The 13,154-nt window shown below is 49.5% G+C and overlaps 1 protein-coding gene across 1 annotated transcript in view; it reads right to left on the bottom strand.

Annotated features, from left to right (window-relative positions):
* The window catches only part of FDFT1 (farnesyl-diphosphate farnesyltransferase 1), a 258,645-nt gene that overhangs the window by 80,166 nt on the left and 165,325 nt on the right, over nucleotides 1–13,154 (bottom strand). The window lies entirely within an intron of this gene.

The following is a 13,154-nucleotide window of genomic DNA, read 5'->3' as shown; positions in this document are numbered from 1 at the left end:
TAAGAAGCAAGTGCACATTTTGTCCATAACGCAAGTTTATTGTACAAAACAGCTGGGAGGGGCTAGATGACCCCGTAGAGTCAAACTAACCCAAGTCTCCCTGAACCACACAAGTTGACACATTATATACATTTCTGTAACAGTTAAAATAATCCCATTACTCACCGTAATAGCTTTTCTGATTGTATCTGCTTCGATTCACATGCTGCGCATATAGTCCAACATCTAGTGGAAATCGCAGAGTATTGCATCTTTCTATAGAAGATCGAAAGGGGACATCGACACGGGCGTGAATAACACTAGCCCCAATGTGACGTGTAGTGTACCCAGTGCTCCAGATAAGATTAGTAATGGAAAAGTATTTTACTCCATATTTTTTAAAGTTGTGAGTAACATGATTTTTTAGAGAGTAAAAATGTAAGTCCAATTCCCAATGGAGAGCATTTTATAAGCGAGTAAAATATTTTAACTGAAAAATTGAAATGTTTTTGTAATATTTATTTATTTGCACCTAGTTATTCATGCACATTAAATGATACATGTTTCTTTCTTCCAATCAGGCAGTTAAAATAGTAGTTTCTTCCTGTGGTACTATGTGCCTTACTGGTTCTAACATTCATGGAGCTGTGAGGGTGAAAGCAGGGGTGCAAGATTCTACAGGTCTTTTTCCTGTTTTTGTTGCGAGTATTTTTACTCTCTATTTTAATTTTTTGGGGGTATTTGCCCATTTTTAGTGAGTAAAAGTGGCCGATACACACCTTATCTTTAGGACTGAGTGTACCCAAAATTCCTCACGTGTCGAGGTCCCTCTAGTTGTGTTTTTTTACCGCGAGGGAGACTTATAGTCAGCGTGAGAGAGTACATAAGAGATTAGGAGTAAGAGGTCTATGTTCCTTCTACTCCACAAGAGGAGGAAGGATGGGCGCACGTGAATCTAAGCAGATACAATCATCAGAAATGGTATTACAGTAAGTAATGCATGTCTTCTGATGCTTGTGTATCTGCTTAGAATCACATGCTGTGCATAGACTGGCGAGCAGTACCCAGAAATGGTGATGGGATGCGTGAAGGAACAGTAACAAAGATGTCTTAGCACCGCTTGTCCCACCTGAGAATCAGACCTAAATAGTGTATCTAGGAAGTGGTGTTGTTTAAAGGTGTGTTCAGAACTCCCGGTTGCTGCTTTGCAAACGGAATCAAGAGGAACATTTGCAATGAATGCTATGGTAGCTCCTGTGCCCAGAGTAGTGTGTGCTCTAGGCGTGAAGGGTAGCTCTCTCTTGGCAAGAGTGTACCACAGTGTGATGCAGTTTACGATCCACTTGGAGCTGGCTGATTTAGAGACAGGGTCTCCTTCGCTACCGGCTGCCACTGAAACGAAGAACTGGTTTGTGTTCCTTAGTGGCTTTGTCTTTTCCAGATAGTAGATAACCGCACTCCTTACATCCAGTATGTGGAGGCTTTTTTCCGCCACGTTCGTGTGGTTCTGGAAAAAGGTGGGTAGTTCAATGGACTGGTCAACATAGAACTTTGGCACAAAGCAAGGGTGTGTGCGCAAAACCACCTTGTCTTTCTGAATCATGACAAATGGGTCTGCAGTTCACCAACTCTTCTTATCGAGGTGATCTCCACCAGCAAGGCGATCTTGAAGGTCAGTGCTTTAAGGCTAGCCTTGTGCATTGGTTCAAAGGGAGGCCCCATTAGTCTGGTAAGAACAACATTCAGGTCCCACCGGGAGCTGGGTTGGAAATTGGGGGGTGAAGTCTCTTTACACCTTCCATAAAGGCTTTAATTACAGGGATTTTCCACCATGAAACCTTGCTCTGGGACGTGGTGTAAGCCGAAAGTGCAGCCAAGTGGACCTTAAGAGAACTGAAAACCAGCCCTGAATCTAACAGGTACAGGACGATATCTTTAGATGAGCATTCAATAGGATTTACGCCCTTGTCATTACTCCAGATAATAAAGTGCTTCCATATGCTGGAGTAGCAATGCCTGGTGTTGGGTTTCCAAGCTTCTCTTGAGTACGGCCATGCATCTTATAGGGAGGTGGAGGTGGCCGAACTCTAGGACCACAGGAGCCAGGCTGCTAAATTGAGAGTCTGCGGGCAAGGATGTAGCGCCCCTCCCCACCTCCCCTGGTCTTGAGACAGCATGTTGTACGGGTACGGCAGCTTCCTGGAGGGGAGACTGACACTGCCATGAGATGGGAGACCCAAGGCTGGCGGGCCCACCAGAATCATCCTGACTGGTTCTTGTTGCATCTTATGCACTATTCTGTCGAGCAGGGGAAATCGGGGGGGGGGGGGGGGGGGGAAAGCATAGACAGATTTCCCAAACCATGTTATCCAAAGACTGTTCCCCTTGGAGTGGTTCGGAGGGTACCTGGAGGTGTAATCTGGGTATTGGGAGTTTTCCAGAGTGGCGAACAAGTCGGTCTCTGGCAATGACGTCTAGTATAATGTCCTCTTGTAGCTGCCACTTGTGCTCTACGGGTAGGGGGGAGTCTCTGCTGAGTACATCCGCCAGAAGACTGAGTTCTCCTGGAAAGGAGGAACTTTTGTTTGAGAGCCCACTTCCGTATGTTCTGGGACAGTTTGGAAAGCCCTAGAGAGTGAGTGCCCCCTTGTTTGTTTAAGTAATACATGGCTGTAGTACTGTCCGTGAGGACTGGAACGGTCTTCCCCTGGAGGAGTGTCTGGAAGGGTTTCAAGGCCTTGAACACTGCTAGCAGTTCCAACAAGTTGATGTGGTTGGATGCTACTGCCGGTGACCACACCCTGTGGGCCATCTGTTGAAGGAGGGGAGCTCTCCACCCCGTCAGAGATGCGTCTGTGGTGAGTGGCTTCTACTGCGGGGGTGGTGAAGGTCTTCCCCTGCAAAATGTTTTCCCTTGACCACCACTGCAGAAACTGAACGAGGGCTGCCGAGACAACCACTAGATCGTCCCACTGGCCGGTGGCCTGACACCATTGGCTAAAGAGCCACTCTTGCATGGGGCGCATGCACAGACGAGTGCAAGGAACTAGGTAGACGCAGGAAGTCATCATATCCCCAACAGTCACGTAGCCTTGCATACGGTCACCTGTTCATTAGCTACATAGTGAGGGATCTGGAACATCAGGTTTTGGACCCTCCCGTTGGAGGGAAAGACAAGGCCCTCTTTGGTCTGAATTTGAGCCCCCAGAAACTGTGTTGACTTGATTGGGGTCGAGGCTGGACTTCTTCTCGTCGATCGAGAAGCCCAGGTCGAAGAGAAGGTTTACCATCTTCTGGGTATTTGCTTGGCATTTTCCGTGCAAATCCCCTATTATGAGCCAGTCGTCAAGGTAAGGATAGACTGGGTTGGACTGCCTCCGCAGATTAGCAACTACTACCGCCAGTACCTTTGTGAATACCCGTGGTGCTGAGGCAATTCCGAAGGAGAACTTGAACTGATAGTTGGTATTCCCCATCATGAACCTGAGGTACTCTGTGCGCTGGCAACATTGAAATATGAAAGTATGCATCTTTCATGTCCAATGTGGCCATGTAATCCCCCTGCTGCAGCAGTGCAATTACCTCCTGCAGTGTGGTAATCCTGAATTTTTGAGGTTTGACATACTAGTTCGCTGGGCGCAGATCTAACACAGGGCGCATGGTGAGATCCTTTTTGGGGTACAGGAATGAATACCCTTTTTTACCTGGTGAATGGGGCCGACTTCTATGGCGCCCTTTTCCAGAAGGGAATAGTTTCTTACCTGTAACTCCATTTCTCCAGCATTGGTATCTTTCATGGATTCACATGCTTAGAATATTCCCCATCGTCAGACTGGGACCCCTCGGTACACATATATAGCCTTTTCCTATAGGAAAGCTTCCGACACTTTTGTGTCCTATCTACGTCCTTTTGGGGCCCGCATACGCATGCCCCGTAGGACGTTGCGGTATAAAAGCCCCGCCCCCGCGGCTCCCTTCAGATTTCAGCCCCTCCAAAGTAGGAGGGGTTAAACCTATCAAGCATATACATTGCATCCTGGGGAGGCTGGCGGGCGCATGTGAATCCATGAAAGATACCAATGCTGGAGAAATGGAGTTACAGGTAAGAAACTATTCCCTTCTCCAGCATTGGATTTCATGGATTCACATGCTTAGAATAGATTGTATAGCAGTAAACTGGAAGACGGCGATGAGAATGCAATGCAACATACATCCACAAAAAATGCATAATGCATAGGTACACAAGAAATAAGTTTACCCATATACCTGTACCTCCATAAAGCATACGGTCACCAACAGGTAGAAAAAAAACTCTCCACAGTGCAGAGCTTACCTTATTGAAACAGATGGCGCAGGACTGCTCTTCCCATCTGCACCTCGTCCGCATGCTGCCTCGCAAGGCAGTAATGGCGGGTAAACGTGTGGGGCACCGACCATGCTGCAGCCTGGCATATGTCCGTTAGTGGAATTCTTGCCCATAATGCTGCTGAAGAGGACGTTGATCTTGTAGAATGGGCTCTAGGATGCCCTTGCAGCAGCCTACCGGCCTTGGAATGACAAAACGCAATACGGACCATACGCGATGAACAGTTGTCGAGTAGACCTGAGTTCTTGTGTACGATGTAGGTAAAATTTTAGGGCCCTCTTAACGTCCAAGGTATGAAGAGCTTTTTCCGCTGCCGATGATGGGGTCGCGAAAAAAGTAGGGAGGACAATGGACGAGTGTTTGTGATAGACTGTAGGAATTTTCGGAACAAAAGTAGGATTAGTAGCCAGAACCACCTTGTCTTTAAAGAATCTTAGGTATGGAGGGTCTACGACCAACGCTTGCAGTTCCAAGATTCTCCTAGCGGACGTGATAGCTACTAAGAACGCCAACTTCCACGATACGAATTTCATGGCCGAGGTGGCCATAGGCTCGAAGGGTGGTTTCATTAAGCCTGCCAGCACCACGTTGAGACTCCATGTTGGTGGAAAACGTTTTATTGGGGGAAAAGTTCGTAATAAACCCCTCATGAAGTGTTTCACTAACCTGTCGCTGAATAAAGGAGACGACTGTCTCTTCCTCGTGAACCTAGAGATGGCCGCCAGGTGCACCTTTATCGACGTGAAAGATGAACCCCCCCTCTGCCAAGTGAAGCAGATAAGGCAGAACTTGCTCTGGAGTCACCCTTAACGGGTGTAGTCCTTGTTGTCCTTGACACCACTCACAGAACCTTCGCCACTTACAGGTGTAAGATTTGTTGGTAGAAGGGGCCCGAGACGCTTGCAGAATTTTTTGGCAATCCTCCGAAATGTCCAAGGTACCAAAATCCGAAAAGTCAGGAGCCAGGCTGTGAGGTTGAGACTGTCAGGGTCGTGATGCCACACCGTACCTTTGTCCTGGGACAGTAGGTTCGGGATCCTCGGAAACACTATTGGTTGTTCCAGCGACAAGTGAAGCAGGTCGGAAAACCACGGTTGCCTCGGCCAGTACGGTGCCACTAGAATTACCCGGCAACTGTACCTGCGTATCCACTGCACCGTCCTCCGTATGAGGGGGAATGGAGGAAAAGCGTAAAGGAACTTGTCCGTCCATGGGAAGGAGAACACCTCCCCCATGGAACCCTCCTGAGGCCATCTGCTTGCGAATTGCTCGCATTTCTTGTTTTCCTTCGTTGCGAAGACATCCAGTGGGGGGTGACCCCATTTCTCGAAAACTTTCACCTGTTGAACTGTGTCCATTTCCCATTCGTGTATATGGGCCATCCTTCTGCTGAGGGAATCCGCCTGCGAGTTCCTCACTCCCGGGAGATGGTGAGCCAGGATGGATATCTCGTGCTTTTATGCCCAATGCCACACTTTCTGGGCCTCCCATCGCACTGCTCCGAGCTCTAACACGTTGATGTGTAGGAGTGACTCCGTTTGAGACCAACGACCTTGCGTCTGAAGAGTGCCCATGTGAGCTCCCCAGCCGGTTAGAGACGCATCCGTGACTATGGTTAGCTGGAACTCCGGCTCCTGTAGGGGTACACCACTGTTCAGGTTGTGGAAACTCTGCCACCACTGAAGAGTCCGGAGCAGTTTGTCGTCGTCAAAGGTTATCTTGTGTCACCGCGATCCATGGGCCTGTGTCCACCGGTCCGCCAGGAACTCCTGAACTGGCCTCATGAATAGGCGACAGTTGGCCACCAGATGGATGCAGGATGCCATGGCCCCTAGGACCGAAATGTATTTTCTCACTGAAAGCTTGGTGTTTCGCCGTAGTCGACCCGCCAGTTGATTGAGTTTTGAGATTCTGTCGAGGGAAGGCTTCACTAGCCCCGACTGGGTTTCGAACTGTGCCCCCAGGAACACCAACGTTCTCGATGGCATCAACGAGGATTTTTCAAAGTTTATGGCGAATCCCAGCTGTTGTAGAAGCTGCATGGTGGCTTGCAAACTTGTGTTGGTCGACGCTGGGGAGGATCTCCTTACCAGCCAGTCGTCGAGATATGGGTATACATGGTGGCCCTGCCTTCTTAGCGAGGCCGCTACTGGGGCCAGGCATTTTGTGAACGTTCTGGGGGAGGTTTTGAGCCCAAATGGAAGAACCGTGAAGTGGTAGTGAGTCCGCCCTATCACAAACCTCCGGAACTTCCTGTGCTTCGACACATTGGAATATGGAAGTACGCGTCCAGCAAATCCAGGGACGCCAGAAAATCCCCTTCTTGAACAGCTCGGATCACTTCCTGGAGCGTGAGCATTTTGAATTTTAGGCTCTTTAAGGACTTGTTGAGATCGCGTAAGTCTAGAATGGGACGCCATTTTCCGTTTGGCTTTTTCACGACAAAGTATCTTGAGTAAACCCCTTGACCTTTCTGTGATGCTGGAACTAATTCTATCGCACCTTTTGCTAAAATGAGTGTTACCTCCTGTTGCAGTACCCTCAGATGGGATTGAGCGACGAACGCAGGTGGAATGTGCGGAGGGCTGCGCTTGAATTGTAGAGAATGTCCGTTCCTTATTGTGTCCAGCACCCATTGATCTGTCGTTATTCGTTCCCATTCGTCGACATAGGCTGATACTCTTACTCCCAGAACGGTGTGTTGCTCGTCATTGCTCATCTTTGTTTTGCTTCTCTCTCGACGACGACTGATAGTATGGTCCCTTCCTGGAGGTCTGGAAGTTCCGGCGTTGGTTTGCTGCTTGAGAAGCATGCCTGTATCCCTGGGAGGGGTATGCCGACCTACTGAAGGATCTGTCTCCTGACGCAGAGAATCTAGAATTACCTGAAGCCCCTCTAAAGGGACGAAAAGACTTGTAGCTTCGGCCACTCTGGAGGGCACCCAATGAACGTGCCGTGTAAGAGTCCTCTTTCATCCCCTTCAGGGCGTCATCTACTTTCTCTCCGAATAGGTGGTCTCCCTCAAAGGGCATATCTAATACTTTGTATTGTACCTTCGGTCTGAAGTAGGTAACACTTAAGCCATGACTGTCGTCGTAACACGACCCCATTATTGACTTGCTTGAAGCCCGATTCAGCGAGGTCCACCGCGATGTTTATTGCGTGATTGGAGGCTTCCTCACCCTCTCTGACGAGTAACATCGCCGCCTTCCTATGCTCTTCCGGAAGATGATCCAGCAACGGAGCCAGCCTGTGCCACATTTCTCTGTCGTATCTGGCTACAATAGCCAGAGAGTTTGCAACCTTCACTGTAGTTGCTCCCACAGATAGCACTTTTTTGCCGAAGGCATCCTGACGTCTTGCCTCGTTTTCAGGCGGAGTCGTGCACTTGTGCTGGGCCTTAGCTTTCCTCGCTGCTGCTGCCGCCGACACCACCGATTCAGGCGTTGGTTGGGAGGATAAGCACTTGGGGGTAGACTCTGGAGCCTTAAATTTGTTCTCAAGGCGACCTTTTACCGCCGGTTCCGAAAAGGGGTGACGCATTGTCTGCAAACCCTCCTTCCACACATGATCTAGGATGGGTATTGAGAACACTGACCTCCTTCTCTTACCCATGTGGTCGAAAAGAAAACAGTCCCTTTTCTGTTCCTCCTGGGACAAACCGAATTCCTTACAGGCCCTCTCCATCATAGAATGGAATGATGCAATATCATCCGGGTGGGACGGCTGAGCCGGGCTCCTTGGGGTTTCTAATTCCACCTCTGAGTCCCAGGCTGGATCCCTGGAGGGGAATGAGGAGATATCCGACATGGCTCCTCTGTCAGACTCCGAATCTGGCAGCTCACCTTCCTCTTGGGGTGCCGGTGGTGCTGAGACTGGCGTGCGTAAGTGAGTCGGTGGACGGGACGGGCCCGGCTCGTCGACGGGTGACTGTGGCAGGTTTACCTGAGGTAGCCTCTGGTCCAATGACTTTAATGAAGACTGAAGCGTGGACAGAACCTCCAACGACAAGATAGATTGAGGATTGAGAAGAGGGGTAGACACCGGAACTCCGGATCCCCTCGTCGACGACTTGTCAACCACTCCTAGCCCGAGGTCTGCCGGGCCAGCTATTCCCCCGCTTCCGTCCTCTCCCGAGGACAGCAACGCTGCCTGTTCCTGCAGTAAAGTATCCGGAGGGATCGGATCGAAAACTTCAGGCCTCCAGGCTTCCTGTAGAACCTCCGTCGACGAGGCCACCGTCGCGGTCGTTGTCGATGGGACGGTAGATACCACGTGCGTCAGTGGTAGGGAGGAGGCAGATGACTGGACCGCCGACGGTGGCTTAGCAGGTGGTTTAGGCGGTCCCGCCTTTTCTGCACTTGGCCTGCTTTTACCCGACTCGTGGTCGATCTATGGTGATCGCCCGAGGAGGATTTCGGCCTTTCCTTGTCATGCTTTTTTGACGAAGATGACGATTTCCTCGTTGAACATTCTTTAGCTGAATGACCGAGATGACTTTCTCCGCTGGTCGAGATTTCTTCGCCGGTGGTTCCGACGATACAGCGCGGTGTGATGTTTTTGCAGATTGTGTGGAGCCTACCTCCGAAGGGGGGTATGCCCCCGCTCCATCATTCAACCATGCCACCAGCCGCCGACTTCGGTCTTTGAGAGACTTTTGAGAAAACCCTTTGCATATGTCACAGTTATCAGCCGAATGATGAGGGTGGAGACAGTATATACAATCCATATGTCCATCCCCCTCGTAAACTTTTTTCAAGCCGCACGTCGCGCACGGACGGAACAGCGGCTTTCCCGACATGAAGGAACAAATTCACCTAACTCCAACTTCAAGTACACAACCTTGTACAAAATAGTAAGATGACACGAGGAGATCCCACTACTTTGGAGACGGTTGAAATCTGAAGGGAGCCGCGGGGGCGGGGCTTTTATTCAGCGACGTCCTACGGGGCATGCGTATGCGGGCCCCAAAAGGACGTAGATAGGACACAAAAGTGTCGGAAGTTTTCCTATAGGAAAAGGCTATGTATGTGTCCCGAGGGGTCCCAGTCTTGACAACGGGGAATATTCTAAGCATGTGAATCTATGAACGATCCAATGCTGGAGAAGGACCTGAACCTCTTCCAGCAGGATGCGCAGGTGTGGAGACAGGCGTCTGCTATTCGTGGGTGGCATCAAGGTGGTTGGTGAAACTCTATGCAGTAGCCGTGGGTGACGGTCTTTAACATCCACTTGTCTGATGTGATCCCCTCCCAGGCGTGAATGAATGATGACAAGCGACCCCCGACCGGGGAAGTGTGGGAGGGGACCTGAACCGGTGAGTCACTTTGAGGTGGAGGCTGGAGAGCCTCTTGGAGTAGAGTTTTTGCCTCTACGAGGACCTCTGTTGATATTGGTTTTTAGAAGAGCCTTGGTCGGTGCTCCCTGAGCCATATTGCCCATATTGTCCATGGGGAGAGCGGGAGAAACATTGTCCACAAAAGCGGCAGGAGTTAGAGCCCCCACGCTGGTGGAAGGGCTTAGCTGTGATCTGGCTGAGCAACTTTAATGTTTTGTGCCCTTTTTGCGCAGTCTCCAGGGCCTCAACAGCTTTCCCAAAAACGGATTTATTGATAAGGGAGGCCTGGGTTTAGGGTTTAAAGCCGGAGTTCTTCAACCAGGTATGTCCCCTGGGCTAGGGTGCGTCCAGCAGTCTCAGCAGAGTGTTCTTTAATATGTTGCGAGTAACCAGTCTGCCCTCTGCCACGACCGCCAGGAGGTGCGATCGGGTTGGCTCTGGGATCTCTTGAAGGCCATCTTGGACTAGGCCCCATTGGACATCGCTGTAGTGGTATCAGGTAATAAAATCACTGCAAGAATGCAGTGGTTTGACCCGGTAAAGGGGTACCCCATTATACCATTTAAGGGGAGCAGGGGTTGTGGGTGTGTCCCCCAATTCCCTTAAATTGTAGAATGGGTCTGAGGGTTACGGGCGGTGTCCCCCGCATCCTTTACATGTTTGTGGCGGCAAAACTACAGCATGTTTGCCACGATATTTGGTATACCCAGCCATTTTTGCTGCCATTTTAAGACATGAAACCGCTGTAGCTTGCCAGGAGAGTAGTATTGTTTGCGATCCTAGTAGAGTAGACCGCAGAGGCAGTAACTCGCTTACCCAGATCATAACGTTTCTTACAATCTTTATCTGGCGGGGCTTCCGCTGTGGACAGTGGTACCCCCATCATTTTTCAAGTAGTAGGAACCACCAGGCAGTCCTGTGTAGCATGACCCTGTATGTATAGTGGGTTGGAAGGTGATGGGCGACATCATTTTTCCACTCGGGAGTTGAGATGGCAACAACAAGGCAGAGGCTAGGCGTCTCTTTATAGAGTTGAGAAGGAGGATGGCTTGACTAGTTGGGAGGCTTCTCCTTGAGGATATCCTCAACAAATGTCAGAATCTGGAGCTGCCTCATGTGTAACCATCTGGAAATTATCGGGTGCTCTTTTTAAAATTGAACAACATTTGGTCATCCACTGGTGACAAATCCCTCTATAGGGGGTGAAGAAGGGGAGGATCTAAACAAATGATGTCTTGATCTGCGGTATGTGTTGGTGATAGCCAAGGGCCCTGATCCCTCGACTAATCTTGATCCCAATCGGGGTCTTGATCAGCTATGTCCTGTGCAAAGGGATTATCTAGTTATGCTCCTGTGGTGGGTCCTCTGGAACATCCAAGATATCTTCTTGGTGTTCCTGTGCAGAGAAAGGGAATTTTCGCAGTTTATAAGGAACAGGACAGAAGGTCCTCTTCCCTGGGTCTCTTGGGAGTAATGTATCTGCCAGAAAAGTCAATAAATTGGGCCATTTTGTCCATATATTGTTCAAATCTCTCCCTAGTCCATAGGGAAGATGCAGAAGGGTCTGGAGGTGGAAAAGGTTGCCCAGAAGGGGGAGAATTTCCCAATAAGGCCTTTGAGAGAGGCTGGGCGGCTTCAGAATACTACTCTCGATGAGAGGGAATACTACTCTCGATGAGAGGGGGTGACCATGTGCTCTGTAGCTGCCAAGATGATAGTCGCAGGGCTCAGGGATTTTCGGCAGCTGAATTGAAGGACTTGACGTGCCTGATGGTGCAGTCACGGTTGACAACTCACTCCAAAGCCTTAGGTACTTGAGCGCCCTTGGACGGTGTGTCGATGGTTGTATATTTGTTATGATGAATGCCCTTACCAGAGGAAAGCCCAGTTGCATGCTGCAGAGGTGGTTGTGTGGAGGGCGGCGAAGTTTGACAGTCCTTTTGGCATGGAGCGCTTCGACCATTCTGTTGCAGAGGCCTTAGGGGTTGTGTGCTTTGGTATTTGTGGTGCGTGGGACCCGGTGGCCTGTCAGGCCGGGACCAGGCATTTGGGAGCCCGAAGGCTCTGCCCAAAGGTTGATGGCCTCCAATTCGGAGCCATGGTTGCAGATGGATTCCTCGTTGTCCAAAGTGACCACACTGACGAGGGAATGGCTTTCAGCCTGCATTGCAAAGGCCGCCCACCATTTAGTCTGCCTGGCCTTCATTGTTTTCGGTCCTAAGGGCTTGTAGGACTTGCACGAGCGCGCGCTTGTGCTCTTGAGGAAGACACGGATTGCAACAGCGATGGATGTCCTTCCAAGGAAACTTCCTGTTACACAACGGGCAAAATTTAAATGGTGTCCTCTCCATAGCAGAGGGTAACGGCAGCCAGACCGATAAGAGAAAGAGAGGGGAAAAGGAAATCCATTCTTATAAAAATATAAACCCAGGGGCCCCACTCTCCTTACTGTAAGGCCCTGGCAGGAGGGCCAAGGTCACACGGTCAACAGTCGCCGAGCAGTTGAAGATGTCTAAGGCGACAGGAAACCCACGAAGCAGTCGTCGAGAAGAATAGTCAGGAGACTAGACGACCATAGGTTGTGGGGACAAAGTAAGCAATATTAACTCTTGCAAGCTCCGCATAGGCGACCAACTAGGTTGGCGGAAAAAAAACAATCTGAGGGAAATAGATGCGCAAGGGATTTTGGATACACTACACGTCACGGTAGGGATAGTGTTACAGTCACGCCCATGTCGACCTCCCCTTTCGATATTCGAAAGAAAGATGCAATACTCTGCGTATTTCCACAAGATGTCAGACTATATGCGCAGCAAGTGATTCTAAGCAGATTCACAAGCATCAGAAATTTTATCACAAACGATTAGTTAAACACTATACAAAGAAATCCAATTCCTCCATTCTCATTGATGAGTTTTTAACTACCGTCTTAGCTCATGTGTAGAGTATCTCTTTTTCAGATTCGTCCGTGGTAGGTAAGGTTTTCATATCTATGATAATCTTCCTGACCTGTGTCAATCCCAGAACATTTTGCTTTGACTAGGTAACCATTTTACCTTATCCCTCCCTTACTCCCTCCCTCCCTCCCCCCCATCACCTGGTATTTTACTCTTTTTATGTGTGAACTTTTTATGTCTCTCCATAGTGTATGGTTGAAGTTATATTTTCGTACAGCTTTTGGGCTTAGCCAGGCTGGGTTGCCCCTATGGGCTCCCCTGTTAAATTATCTTTCATGTACTTGGGTGAACTACAGTTCCCAAGTAGTAAAGGGGGGATTTTTCATCCCCCCCCCCCTCTACATTTTGATATAGTGAGACAGCACACGCCACCTTATGTAGAGTGCTGGGGGGATACAATGTAGCCCCTTTCTTGCTTACTTGGTAACATTTTGTTACAATTGCAAGTTTGCTTGAATGGCTGGTAGCAGTGTAACTACTTTTATGTCTGTTTAGTCTTCATTACTCACAGGCT

This window comes from Ambystoma mexicanum, chromosome 4p (genome assembly GCF_040938575.1).
Source record: "Ambystoma mexicanum isolate Mex_15411 chromosome 4p, UKY_AmexF1_1, whole genome shotgun sequence".
In the NCBI taxonomy this organism is placed as follows: domain Eukaryota; kingdom Metazoa; phylum Chordata; class Amphibia; order Caudata; family Ambystomatidae; genus Ambystoma; species Ambystoma mexicanum.
Note: the sequence above shows the minus strand (reverse complement) of the source record. Positions and strands in the feature narration are given on the sequence as shown.